The sequence below is a fragment of the Dermacentor silvarum genome, chromosome 4 (assembly GCF_013339745.2).
Source record: "Dermacentor silvarum isolate Dsil-2018 chromosome 4, BIME_Dsil_1.4, whole genome shotgun sequence".
Lineage (NCBI taxonomy): Eukaryota > Metazoa > Arthropoda > Arachnida > Ixodida > Ixodidae > Dermacentor > Dermacentor silvarum.
The window spans coordinates 168,066,570-168,079,924 of NC_051157.2; the positions used below are offsets into that span (position 1 = coordinate 168,066,570).

The 13,355-nt window shown below is 42.1% G+C and overlaps 1 long non-coding RNA gene across 1 annotated transcript; it reads right to left on the reverse strand.

Annotated features, from left to right (window-relative positions):
- Positions 1-7,557: 7,557 nt before the first annotated feature.
- LOC125944838 (uncharacterized) lies at positions 7,558-10,459 on the reverse strand. The gene is made up of 2 exons (XR_007466543.1): positions 10,290-10,459; positions 7,558-7,725 (listed from the first exon to the last, which is right to left on the reverse strand). It is a non-coding gene; the product is annotated as an uncharacterized LOC125944838 (long non-coding RNA).
- Between the last annotated feature and the right edge of the window lie 2,896 nt (positions 10,460-13,355).

Consider the following 13,355-nt stretch of genomic DNA (forward strand, 5'->3'; position numbering starts at 1 on the left):
GCATGCGTGACTACGACATGCGTGATCTACGACACAGCGTGCAGGCCGTGTCAAAGGGGTGATATTACGATGAATTCGAAATGACAACACAATGCCAACCACAGTGTGAAGACAGTAATCGGTGACGGTGAACGATGACGCGTCCGAGGACATGCCCAATTGAATGTCGGTGAGCAGTCCTTCGAATTTTGCACTGTGAGTAATGTACCATAGTGGTATGTGCTGCCCGAGCCAGCAAGCAGCAGCAACAGCTTGCGATGCCAACGCTATATGCCACCAACGTCCTGCATGTTGACAGACCGAGGAAGTAGCAGCGGTCACTAAGGCCGGCAGGCGCGCGCAGCAGCTAAGCCAAGTGGGCTTGAGAAGGAGAGAGATACGGACCGCGCGCTGGACTTGTGAGAGGGAGGATGATGTGCGTTGATGGCGATGCACTCTCCTCTCCCGCAATACCTGAGGCCCTACCGAGCAGCAGGTGTTCCCTTTCGTTGGGCCCGCTCTACCCCGTCGAGGCGCGTTTGTGACGTGGCATCCCCAGCCAATGACAATTTAGATGCCGTTTCGCCGAGACGACAGATGCCGGCTTTTTCGCTCAATGGGCTATTTGATGCTTTCGCCTCAATCATCGCAACAGAATAACGACGATGGCGTGTTTATGTAGAGCTCACGTACGTTCGCGATTCGTCTGCGCGCGCTGTTTAATGCAAATTGCTTATAAGCAATGTTTATAAGCAATTGCTTATAAGCAATCGCTTATCGCAACCGCGGCGGCTGTAGCTGCTTTGATTGGATACTTTGGTTATAAAGTACAGTAAGGCTAGTAAATGAATTTTATTGGTATATATCTGAGGTTTTATAATTTTATTAAATCAAGAACTTCGTTAAATCGAAACAACTTGATTAGATCATGCAACATACTATAAAATGTATGCCAGAGCCAAAAGTATGTCTTTTTTGCCTACATTCGCACTAATTGTAGCAGTTGAGCATGCACTCTGCCTTCATGGGAGAAATAATTAAACATTCTTAAAAGCTATATACGTCAATGATGCTAAAATCACCAGAATTCAATTAGACCTACTATACACATATTTTGCTTTTTAATTATCGTAAATCAGGCAAAACGTTAGTTGATACTAGGTTTCCAGTGCTCATGAATGTGACAGCTAGAGTATCGAGTGGCATGTAGTGTAGCGCAGTGAAACAAGGATACGAGAAGAAACGAAACGCAGACGATGATCACCAACAAGCCTACATTGCCACCCTTGTAGAGAACAGAAAATTTAATTTAATGAATATTTGAATGTGTATATATATCTTGTTGTACAGCTCCTTGAGTCATGGTGCCCACATCATTTGTGGGTGCAAATTCTTTTTGTCAATTCTGTCCAATATAGCGGCAAGAAAAAAACAAATACAGAAACTGAGCTCGGGTCAATTGATGCTGTTTACCCAGTGTTACTGCAGTTCATTCAATCAGGCTGCAGAGTACTGCTATACACATGACAGCTTTACTAGAGGGACCACACAAAGGCACTTTTCCGCACATGTTCAATGCTGTGTTGTGTCAGCTATGGTGAAATAGCAGTTTTTCCTTAATTCTTGTTATGCCTGCAGCTAGTAATTAACTTGTTCGTGTGGTTTGGGCCAGTAATGTAAATCTTTTATGAAAAAATGTGGCATTATACTGACTGTACATCAGGCCAAAATTTTATCACTCCGTATTAAACAAGGACTCGATCCCTAAACAATGCAACAAAGGGTATTCCTGTCTTCTCTGCATCCTTTAAAGAGATTATCCAGCTCCATGGAATAAAATTATCTGACTTCGACACATTTATTGACAGTGCGCCGTCAGTCATGTATGAAGGGGCCATGTACATACTGAGTGAGATCGCAACATTTCAGTCATGTAACATTGCCAGTATCTTGCTGCAACCGTAAATATAAAGTCCTCATTGACAAGTTCACCAACTAATCAATCATACAAACAAATATAGTATGCAGATTTGAGTAAAGCATTTTTGTGCCCTATTTAACAAACACAAATAAGCTACTGTATGATGCTCTTTCGGGAATATCAGCGTACTATTTGCGTGCAAAAAGAAAGAGGTGGTTATTAATTACAAGCAGCAAATGGCTATATTATTATATTCCAGTCGTAGACTTAGTTTCGCAGATTTACGTTTTATCTGCCAGTTGGCAACTGCTATATTAAAACAGCAATGGCCCAAGTTCAAAGGGTAACACAGTATGAAAAAAATATAGTACTTTACGCCTATCACACCGGAATATATGTATGCATGTATGTATGTATGTATGCATGTATGTATGTACGTGTGTGTATATATGTGTGTGTGTATATATATATATATATATATATATATATACATACCATTTTGCCTACACCATTGGCAGATTCAGTTTGTGTCTTCCCCGAGACATGTTGGAGTTAATTGTGATACGCATGACTTGTATCTGTTACGTCGAAAATCGCTCTCCCTCTTGTTCTCTTTTTTGGAGGAGGCCCCCTCTTGATGCTATCCTTGATTATACACTCATCTTAGCCCACATCATTTTATATTTGAGGCGTGTAAGGCCACGGTTCTTTATGAGATTCAACTCTCACATCGTGCATACCATACGGAATTCTACATGAGCCTGCACCCATGCTTAATCATTTTCTGCTCAACTGTTAATGTTTAGACTAGCAGACTAGACGTGTTTAGACTAGCTGCCCTCTCATGTATGTATTCTAATAAATTGTCATATTCAACTTCTTCTTGAACATTGAGTCCAATCTTTGCCACCTTTATGCGTGTGTTGGATGTCATTTTTTAAGACGTATCTTCACATTCTGCTTCCACTTCATCCACTTTAGCATCCTCACTTCAGTCCCTTCTCTGTCCTGACTTCTAGATGACTTTATTAAAATTGTTTCAGTTCCCTATACAGTATTGCTGGTCATGTATTGTCTTATAAGTTTATTAGAAAGTAAAAATCTTTCAACTTGGCTGGGACCTGTATAACATAAATATACACCATGATGCATCTTTCCAGTTTTTTCAATCTATGTCAGTTTTGCTGATCCTCTGGACTGCCTAATAGTTCCATTTTGGCGTTTTAGTTTATCATTGAACCTAGGTATCCGTCTTCTCTATGACTTACCCTCATGGCTTCCCTTTCATTTACTATGATAAACTGACATGTGGCTACCAGACGTGGACAGCTTGCCTCACAACACAAGCTGCTTTTGCCCTAACCTTTGTGCAAGGTGCCAGTCAGCATGGGCAAAGCAGCGAGAGCAGGGAATTATAGAAGTAAGGCAGAGGTGTGAGCAATTAAGGGAAGCCACCTCTATGAGGGTAGTGTGAGGAAAAGTATTTAGAAATGTTGGGAATTTGCAGTTTCTGTTTATTGGTCTATTAAATCTAGCTATTTCAGTTATTTCAGCGCATGCTTTGCAACTTTCAGTTGCAATGTGTTTTTCGTAAATGTTGCCACACTCAATACTAGAAGTTTGAGAACCTATATTTCTGACTCATTTGGTTCATTCATACCTACAAGCAGTAATTTTCGCATTTTACATCAGCTATTGAATGCAATGCCCACAGTGGCGCACCGACGGGGGGGGGGGGGGGGTCCGGTAGTTGTAACGCCCCCCTGTGGCCAAGTTACCCCCCCCCCCGGCACGTCCAGCCCCACCAGTCCAACGTGTACCTTTAGTGCTCTGTTCACATTGTCATTACAATTCAGGCGGTGGCTTGTCGTCGAATTTTCCTGATTAACAAAAACACTCTATCATTGTCTTGTCTTTATTCACACTTAATTATATCCACACTTAATTTACATTGAGTAAAATGCTGATGGAATACAGATCGTCATCATCCTTGGTGTAATTATAATTATAATTATTAGGCATTTTATTGGCTGTTGGATTCCTTTAGCTAAAGCAAGGCAAGTGTTTGCTCTCCCCCCCCCCCCCCCCTAAAAATTCAACCCCCCACCCCCTGGCAGAGATTCTGGGTGCGCCACTGAGCCCAGATGTGTTCTCAGTCTGCTTCGGTAGGAGTATAGTTACTAACACAGTGAATGATCATGAATCGGTGTGTTTTTAGAAAGTGCCTTAAATATGCAGCTGTGCATAATGCTATACTCTCTTCTAGCACTGGTTTCTTGACATGTGACTTCGAAAAATGAAGTCATCTACATGACCTATTACGAGACAGAATTGTCTAAGTTATTCAAAGGAAAAATCAACCTGGTGAAAGCTTCTTGAATGTTGCTGAGCAACACATACAAGTTAGGGAATGCTTTGGAAAGCCTGTGAGCTGGCTTTAATTCAAGTTGCATGCCTCAATGAAATATTGCATTGAGAATTATTTTATGCCGGTAAGTGCACACATATTTGTGTTTATTTCTGATGTTCTTCTTCGTTAATTACTTTCTTGGTTCAGTGCATATATTTATAAAGCAAGAGATACTGGCTTGTTTTTTCTTTGCATTAGCAAATTACAATATTCGTTTAACAGCACACCTAACATAAATGAGCACACTAAACGTTGATTGGCAAGCAAAACATGTACTTGTCTTTTGAATATCCCAGCTTATGTTTTAGTGTGTGCAGTTCGAACACGATTCTTGAGAAGCACTACTTGACTGTTACAAGTATGTGATGAACAATTACTCAGCACAGCCGACAGATCCAAACTATTGCAGACTGGTACTTACCACACAATGCAAATCTAATCATGCCTCAGGATTTTTTTTTATTTGCTTGGGTTGCCACACGGCATAATGTCAGTATGCCTCAGGATTGTAGAGGTGGATGCCGAGTACATATTAAGGAGGGGGGGGGGGGGCTTTGGCATGAACACTGGTAAAGGAAGTATTATTTGTAGGGGTGGAAGAATATTTGAAGTTTTGGATATGAATCGAACGTTACATGCTAACTATTCGTATTCTAAAATAATCAACTATTCAGCATTTTTGATTAAATAAAACTAGCCAAATACTTCGCAGTAACCGACCGTTAAAGTTGTTGCTGTTCACCATCTGCTAACAAAGTATCCCAAATTATCACAAGTGAAACAACAAAAGTTTTCGAAGCAATGCAGAAACAGAACTGGTAATGCAAACTGTGTTTTTGATTTCATGATGGAAGGCTACATGACAACTCCTGATTTTTGAATATAGCCTATCATTTATTTTTATTGACAGTCTGAACATGTAAATTTTTTATAACCGGTGATTTTTTTCTTGCAACCTGTCCTTTTACATGTCTTTACAGCAAAATAGTCCTTCTGCAGCTTTTGTCTTCCGTTTTTTTTTCTGCCACAACCATTTATTTAGTACTTTTTTACAGCTAGTCATACAGCAGCTATTTATTCTTAGAACTCTTGTTTGCCACCAGGCTCTAAAGATCTTGAGAGGTGTTTGTGCAGTTTTTTAAATCACAATTAGTGAACTTGTGTTTAAAAGTAATCCTAATCTTCCCTGATAGTTAGCAGTATTTTTCTTTTTTTTTGTAGTCAGTACAAGCACGGTGCTTAATTATATCAAGATAAATAAGCCTGCTGTAAATGTATTCATCTGTATTCGACTATTCGACACTTACTATTCCCATTAGAAAAAATTTACATTTGCCAACCTCTAATTATTTGCATTGAAGTAGTGAAGAGTTTGACGAAGGCTCGTCTGGTCTGGTCGAAAGAGGCATGGTAAGTAGTTTAAACACAAATCATGAAAATGAAAAATTAGAGATGGTTCAACTGGAGCTTTGTTCACAATCATGGCTCTCAGGTAGGAGCTAAAACATTTATAACATTTTTTTTGTGGTTGGCATTTGTTTTTCAATTGATTATTATAATTAATTGCATTCATCTAGTCCTAAAGAAGAGGCAATGTATTTGGAGTACTACTCTGAATTTAGTTTCTATTGCCAAGTTTTTTTTTATGTAACTTTATTCACCACACAGGTACAACTGATACATATTCATTCCTTCAAGGACATCACCACTAGTGGAGGGTGTTATTCTGCGCTTGCACAATTATTTTCAGAGATTTCCAGCAAATATGTAGTCCTCATAAACAGTACCTAAATAATTTTAGCCTATGTGGTTATTCATTAACCATGTTAATGGATAGTTACCTTCCGGTTAACCTCCCTGCCTTTCGCATCTCATTTATCTCTCTCTCTCTCTCATGTAGTCTTCATCAACTACCGACACGACGCGGCCTTGGCAAACTTGTGAGCTCACAAATTTGAGCATGCAGTAACCCCCCTCCATATTTGTCTTGATAAAGGCTTCTCCTTTGGTGCTACTCTGGATCTGCCCTGTTTCCTGTGATTACCACCATGGGCTTCAAGGCAGACAACCTCAGGAAAACGTTTCATGCACAAACGTGGCTCTTTCCCACTTTTGCTGATAAAGACGGATATTGAAAGCAAGGGTGCCATACCAGGCATGTTGGTCACAGACAGAAATGCGGGGAGAGGGGTGTTCTGAAAGTATTCATCTAGTGGACACATCCATTTCATCTGTTGCTGAAACGTTGATTGACTGGGGCACCTGTCTCCCTCTCACGTGTGCCCCAGCCCAGCCAATCAGAACTTAAGCAGCAGTTGAAATGGTTATGTCCATTTGGTTGATACTTGCAGAATACACCCCCTGTGCTCTGTCCTATCTTTCTGCCCTTCCCCATGTAATTTACTCAGTAAACTACTTGTTCATATGTTGGTTACCTTAATCAATGTTCAAATAGCTCAACGTTTAAATAGGTATGTACAAGTAAGGCACTATAAACCCAAGCAGTTAGGTTGGTGATTGCCACCATACAGACTCAACCAATGGCTTCACTGTAGCTTTCCATGGTAACTTTACTGCACTTTGAACGTAGAGAAGGTGGAATATAAAAATAGACTAGCATTTCTCTAATGTGCATCACCCCCTCCACTTTGTGTTGTTACAATCAGTATATTCAACCCAAACGAAGTCCCAACAAAAAGGAATTGTGTCACTAATTTCATTTCACTGCCTCATTTTTAGAGGTGTAGCAAGATTCTTTAATTGCATTACCAGTTGTTACTCAGGTTTCAGCTATCAAGGCCTTATGGCACGTTTGGACGTTACCTGAACTGAGTAAACGGCACAGATGGCATAATTTCTCAATACATTTGCACAGCTTCCTTCACCTTTGGTTTTGAATTAAAGCCAGCATTTCTCTTGTGACCATCTTTAAAGAGCTTGCAGTAATTTATACCTAACATAAAAGATGGGTGCTTTGTAGTGCTAGCATGCTGTCCTAGAGTATATTGTTGTATGGAAAATGTGCCGACACACAAGCCCGACAAATGCCACATCAAGCATTGGTGTTTGCTACTCCACCCTGTGTTTCAATTTTACAGCATGTGCACATTTTACCTGTGCACCAGTAAAAAGGGTCCAAAGCTCTTCCTGAAAACTTTCACAAGCACTTATCGCAATCAATTCCCCATATAAGTGGTTTTGCTGAAGAGAACACAGGGATACAAGCATAATTAGACACTGAGGAATGTGGGTAGGAACACTTTATTTTCAGCACACATGTTTTTTTTTTGATGAACTGCTTCTATACTGGTGAAATCTGTGCTTTTAATAAAAGTACACCATGCTGCTTCACCACTCCATGCCAACTGCAAGTATCCTGTACCAGGAAGTCAAACCAAGACGTGGGATGTTCAGTCTGTCAAAAATAAAAACGAGTTTGAAACGTTGACGTGTGAAAAGTAAAGCACACTCAAGAAAAACAGCACAAGAACAAATCCAACGAATCAGAATTACATTTGAGAGCAAAGATATAGTTTCTGTGGCACAGTGAAGGAACCTTATTCCTCCGACTTTTTTTTTTTTGTTGTTGTTGTGAGAAAAGATGAAAGTGGACGTGTTCTATCCCATTTTGTGTATCTTTCACCTTTTCACACACAAAAAGATGTCTTAACGTGCCCAACTGTCTTTGCATATCCATTTCTCTGCTCTCAAACCATAATACCTACAGTTAAAGGTTGTAGTAATGCTTAGCTTGAATGAACCAACACCAACTATGAGCACTGTGCTACTAAACATGGCAATGTAAGTCAAGTTCAAGCACAGCACATTCATGTGCTATATACGTGTGCTCTTGATTGTAGGTAAGATAAATAAAAGGAAGGCATGTTAATAAGAATGGTCCTTGATGTGCTATGCAGAAGTGCTCTCCTATTTGGACAGAAGTTAAGCGCAACCGCAATGAACAAGAAGACAACTTATACAGCATTTCAAATCTAGGGACTCGATGTGCTGGAGATTTTTCCGAATTCATGGTAAAAAATCTAGATGCTAAAGACGACACATATATAAACAGGTCTCTGCTCAAACTGGTAATGCTATGTGTAGCTTAGTTTTACAAAATGTGCCCTACCACTGGTCTCCCAAGCTGAGGCTGCAGTCCAGTTGCAACTGCAAATCACTCAATTATTTCTAGGGCACACTTGAGCAAAATGCAGACAATAATTACTGCACCACTGAGAATGTACTAGAGGCTTCAACAAAGCAGCTGACAGCCTGCATGGACTGGAGCAAGAGAAGCGCGTTTTGGGTCTAGGTGTGCACAGCTTGCAGTTGCTCCATGGACGCTATTTAATATATTTACATATTTCACTTACTTGTTGGTGTCAGACAAGAAACATAATGTATTTTGTATCCTTTCCACTGTTAAATACTCAAACCCAGGATACCACAGGTCTGTTTCTGGCATCTGATTTCTTCTCAGAAAACTACCCCTCTAAAAAAATTTCACAGGTACTTAACCCCAACCTCTCTTGAGTAGAGCCTGGTTTTTTAACATGACAAGGCCACTAATTACACAGTGACTCCTTGCGATGTGATGTACGTAAGCACTTTAAAAGGAAAGGAAAATTTAATAGCAGTATGACAGGTACACAACAAAGCAAAGTGCCTGTTTTCACCCACGTATTCAATGTTTGCTTGTCTACTGGCGTTTACCCTACAAAAATGCAACAGGCGAAGCTGACTGCACTGTTTAAATCAGGGGACAGAAATGACATGTCAAATTATCGGCCGGTGTCAGTGCTCCCTGTCATTTCAAAAGGCTTAGAGAATGTTATCTGTAAAAGAGTTGTGTCATCACCAACAGCCAACAAAAGTTGTCGAAACGTCATCCTGGCGCAAAAATGAGCTTTGTTGAGACTAGAACGTTGAGACTGGTAGGGTTCGTCGCTGGCTGAAACCCTACACTCCCGATTCGCGTGACCCCTACCCACTATCGGTATGCTTCACCGCAATACACAAACTGCGGTGATATAACAGTGGTCGAACAGGCTGGTGCAAACGTTTCGACAAGAGAGCTTGCCTTAACCAGCTTTTCTTGGCAGTTTTCATATATGTGAGTACACCTGCCAATACACTTATTACGCTCCTGGGCGCGCGTAATGTGATGGGCGAAGCCGAGTGCGCGCGTACATAGTTAAGGAACATATACATGTCCCGTGATAGCGGCCCCTTTTCACTTTTGGTATGCTTCACTGCAATAATTTTTGGGTAAGCTTCACCGCGTAACACGTCTACTGCGGCGAAGCTGACTTTAGAAAGCCGATTCATTCAACGCATCTTACGAGGCAGGTCCGCTTATCACGCTTGGCAACGTTTGAACACCACACTTACTGCATTAATTTCTTTAGTTATTTTAATTGTATTGTCATCGTGATCCTGCAGCCCGCAGTAGCAGGCTGATACTGCGTCATAATCGTTCCAACTTCATCACGACAGCGTGTAGCTGGTAAGCGTGCATGCAACAGGCACGGCGGCATTGGCTGTTGTTGGGAAACTTCCGAGACGCTCCTTCGCGCAGTAATGCCATTTGTCTTATTAAAAAGAATGCAGGTGATGATTAAATGAAATGCAGCAAAGCTGTAGAAAAGCAGTAGCAAAGCTGTTCGACCATCTCGCGCAAAAACGCGATTCAACACGATCTGGCGGAACAGCTCACCATGCCAGGATTTTCTTGCGTCCTCGTTTTTTCACGCATCATTCACTGAACCACACTACTGGATGGTTCCGTACACGTACTAACGATCCTGACGGAGGATCAGCTTTATATGGGATGCAACGACCTATTCCACGGGCCGGGTGCAATTTGACGCGGTCACGAGGCAAAATATGCGCGCAAGATAACTAACGGCAGCACATCAAGCAGCTGACAGCCCCAACCTTTTATTACATGCATATAGAGTGGAAAAATGGATTACTTACTCTGTAAGAAGGCACGGAATACGGACCGCTTCACAACGCGACCGGCCCCGAAAAACAGCCGCCATGAAAATAAACGGACGTGACATCATTGGTTATAGCGGACGTGACGTCATGGGTCGCACCAAACGTTTTGGGCACCTTTTGTTTGCTGCGACCGGGTCGCAGCAGTCACGGCCTTTTATATAAATACGCATTTGGCGCTGCAGCTAAACGTGGCCTCCCTCCCGTCCCCCCACGGAATTTCGCGCGACGGAAGAAGTCGCGTTTGCTCGCCGCTGTGCGTTCGCTCCCCGTGAAAGCGCGCGTCCCTCGCGCGCTTTCACTCGCCCATACAGCATACGGAATGCGGCGACGATTTCATCGCCGTTGGACTCTATACTGAACGTCACGGCGATGGCGCCGGAATCCGCTTGGAGTGTTCATATAATTGCTATTGCAATAAAACATTTAAGCCTATAACGACAAGAATAGGGCGATCAGGCAGCCACCACCGCAAAAAATCACAGCATATCCACGGGGTGAATGATGACGAGTGGGCGAAGCTCCGGAGGGAATCATCGGATCTCCCGCTTAAGGGGACGCTAGCACAAACGCGTTAGAAACGTGCAGTACTCTCTAGTAAGGGGGAGCGGCCACAGCGTCTTACGCAGCCATTTACACATGCCGGAACGTGCACCGCGTTTGCCGACGCCATCACATGACTGCTGAGAGAGTATACCCCCCGTATTCATAAACGCTCCTCGACTTAAACTTGACTTGCCACCGCTTTGGGCAGCGCGTTCGAAACGCGTTGAAGGTAAGGCGGAGAGGCCACAGCGTCTTACACCAGCTTCTTACACGGGCCGTAACGCGCTAGCACAAACGCGTTAGAAACGTGCTAGAAACGCGGCCTTTCGTTAATGTTGGGTAGTTATTGCCATCGTGGTGGGTGTGTCGATGTCCGCTTCGTGGCGTAGTGGGCTAACGCCGCGCGCTCGGAAGCGAGGGGTCCCTGGTTCGATTCCGCGCTATGGACACAACTTCGGATTTTTTTTTCTCATTTTTCTCAGACTGGTTACACACTACTACTACGACGACGGGGACGGAACGCGTGCCGCTATAAGGAGCTTCGCCCTAATAAAAAGAAAGAATAGCGAAATTACAGTTATTTCAAAAGATGTTCCGTTACAGCATTCTTGAATGATGATCCATCGGCTCAGGTGGCGATAGAAGAGGTAAGGTGGTTCCACTCCGAGCGGGCTCTTTGCATAAAAGAATACAGGAACATGTCATTGCGACAAGGAGGAACGGCTACCTTATTGCTGTGATCGATACGGGATGATACGTACACTGGCTATGGAATGAGTTGCTGATTTAATGAATGGGGATGGAACACTTTGTGAAATAAACAAAGGCGCGAGATTTTGCGCCGAGTTTGAAGGTTATGAAGGCTAAGTGACAATTAAATCTGCGAAACACTAGTGGTACGTGAATAGTTTGACATGATAAAACGGGCTCATCGATTCTGAAGGGATTCTACGGATTGAATGAGAGTGCGGTGAGCCGGTTCCCAGACTGCACATGCGTATTCGAGTTTCGGGCGAACGAAAGTTTGGTAAAGCATAATTTTAGGCGCTGTGGAGCTTGTAAAAAATTTCGTCGGAAACAACCAAGAGTGCATTTGCATTACCTATGATGCAGTCAATGCGAGTATGCCATGACAAGTCATGAGATATGTAAACACCGAGATACTTGTATGCATACACGCGCTCCAGTCCGATGCCATTAATTCTGTATTCTGAAGACACTGATGCATTAGTGCTTCGCGAAAATGTCATGTGCTTGCATTTACTGATGTTAACGGTCATTAACCATTTACTGCGCCATTCATAAACTTAGTTTAGGTCAGATTGAAGGACAAGTGTGTCAATGCGGTTATTTCGCGATAGATAAGGCAGTCGTCCGCAAATAGCTCTATACTAGAGTTAATGTTATCTGGAAGATCATATGCATAGATCAGGAATAGTGGAGGACCTAAAACAGAACCTTGATGGACGCCAGATTCAACAGAACGAGGAGCGGAAGCGTGATTGTTAGCGATAACATTTTGGGTTCTGTTAGATAAAAAGAATTCTATCCATTTCAGAATGCTCGGTTCAATTTTCAAAGTGCTGATTTTTAGGAGAAGTAGTTGAGGAGGTACTTTGTCGAAATCCTTAGAAAAGTCAAGAAAAACACAATGAAGAAAAGAGCCTCGATCTAAAGCAGTTGCGATGTGATTAGTAAGTAACAGAAGCTGTGTTTCACAGGAATAGTTTTTCTAGAATCCATGTTGGCAGGAGGTAAAAAAGTCATTTCATTCAAGATATGAAACTACATTAGAGTAAATTACATGTTCTTACAGTTCGCACGGATACTAGTTAAAGAAATTAGTCTATAGTTGAGAGGAGAATGCGTGTTCCCGGATTTAAAGAATGACACCACTTTCCCGACCTTCCAATTTGATGGCAGCGTACTACATTCCATGAACTGTGTAAACAGGTATGACAGGAAAACTGAAAAATAAACTTTAGTGTTTTCAGAAATTTCGCGTTAATTTCATCATCACCACATGAAGACGAAAGCTTTAGTTTCTCAATTTATCTATTCCCGAAAAATCGACTAAAATTGCATCCATGGGAAAGAAATCGCGATTACGCAGCTGCGGCGTGCCAACGGCAGTTGACTTTGTAAACAGACTCGCGATGACGTCATTAAGGACAGTACAAGATTCCTCATTGTGCAGCAAGTGTCCTGCAGAGTCAACAAGAAAAATTGTACGACTTCGTGGAGGTTTAACAAAGTTTCAGAACCTGGAAGGGTTGGTGGAAAGAAGGAAAATGAGTGTACTCCCCAGAAAAAAAAATCCTTTGCGTGTTTGATAGCCATGCGATAGGAGCACAAACTATCACAATATACACACCAACCAACAAGACTGTTTGTAGACTTCGCTAAACGAAAAAGACGCTTCTTTTTCGACAGTAGCCTCTTTAATTTTGTGTTAAATCAAGGTGCCTGTTGTTTACCTGAAATTTTGTAATTTGTAAC